The following is a 1,292-nucleotide window of genomic DNA, read 5'->3' as shown; positions in this document are numbered from 1 at the left end:
TCCTTACCAGACATTATGTCATTTATTTGGGCCCAAAATCACACAGTATTGCACTTCACACACTATATCACCACTCTGCTCACGGCACTGCTCGAACACAGTTATGATGCACTATGATAGTAACTTGCGTAACGTTGGTGGTGCAACACGATGCGTGGCATGCGAGTGTAAGGGAGATCCTCACTCTGAGATGGCCAGTGTGAGAAGAGCAATTTGGGTGGGCGTGGGGTGAGTGATGTCTATGCGGCCTGCACGAGCGTTTCTGCACATCCTGGGAGGCAGGCAGGCTCAGCTGGCCATGGGAATGCACGCGATTCAAAATTTCGGCCCGTCATCTCTGGGCGCAACTTCAGAGGGCCCTTCGTTAGACTGGGGCTCGCCCATTGAGTATTGGGGCCTGATGTAATTTGTACCCTCTTTGGTAAGCTGAGGTATCGCACCTTGGTGTATCGTATATCAGGGCATTACTGTGCTAGTAGTAGTAGTAGTTGTAGTAGTAGTGGTAGAAGTTGTAGTAGTAGAATTAGTCGTCAATCAATCAATCAGTCAATCAATTGGCTTTATTTCATATCTCTCATTCATTCATTCATTCATTGCCAGACGCCATGTATCCCAGACAGGGTGGCCAAGGGCTTAGAGTTAATTGTTTTACAGGGAGGGGCACTAATCCTCCACCAACCCCACTTGACGTAGGGATGCCAACAGCATCTGGTGTTCCCAGGCGGTCACCCATCCAAGTACTAACCAGACCCAACGTTGCTTAACTTCGCTTATCGAACGGGAAGCGGTGTACTCAGCGTGGTATTATACATAAAAATTTCATCATCATAAAGGCAGCAGTAGCACAGCAGCAGCAGCTGCAGCACCGTATAAGCAGCAACAGCAGCAGCAGTATGCTGTATATACGAAAGACTGTACATATGCTCACTACATAGCAGGTGGTGTAATTTACAAATATATATAAATGAAAAAAATACATATATATATTTGTATACACATATACACACATATACACATATATATATCACATTAAAAGTAATGATAAAGCCCCCCTGGGGGTAGGGGGTTTTCAAGAATACTCCCCCAGTATCCCTGCTTGTCGTAAAAGGTGACTAAAAGGGTTGGCGGAGGGTTAGTGCCCCTCCCCGGAAAACAACTAACTAAAAAAACAAACAAGAAGCCTCGGACAAGGACTGACCAAACGATGACGACCCAGGACCGGACAAAGGACTTGGTAATGAGTACATGGAATGTAAGAGGAGCGAATGATGAGGTGAAAGAGAGAGAGATTG

The 1,292-nt window shown here is 46.0% G+C and overlaps 1 pseudogene; it reads right to left on the bottom strand.

Moving 5' to 3' along the window:
• Positions 1 to 696: 696 nt before the first annotated feature.
• Positions 697 to 815, bottom strand: LOC145398819 (5S ribosomal RNA; annotated as a pseudogene).
• Positions 816 to 1,292: the final 477 nt, after the last annotated feature.

Source organism: Coenobita brevimanus, chromosome 46, assembly GCF_032717465.1.
Source record: "Coenobita brevimanus isolate Jiangsu-jjx chromosome 46, ASM3271746v2, whole genome shotgun sequence".
Classification (NCBI taxonomy): domain Eukaryota; kingdom Metazoa; phylum Arthropoda; class Malacostraca; order Decapoda; family Coenobitidae; genus Coenobita; species Coenobita brevimanus.
Note: the sequence above shows the minus strand (reverse complement) of the source record. Positions and strands in the feature narration are given on the sequence as shown.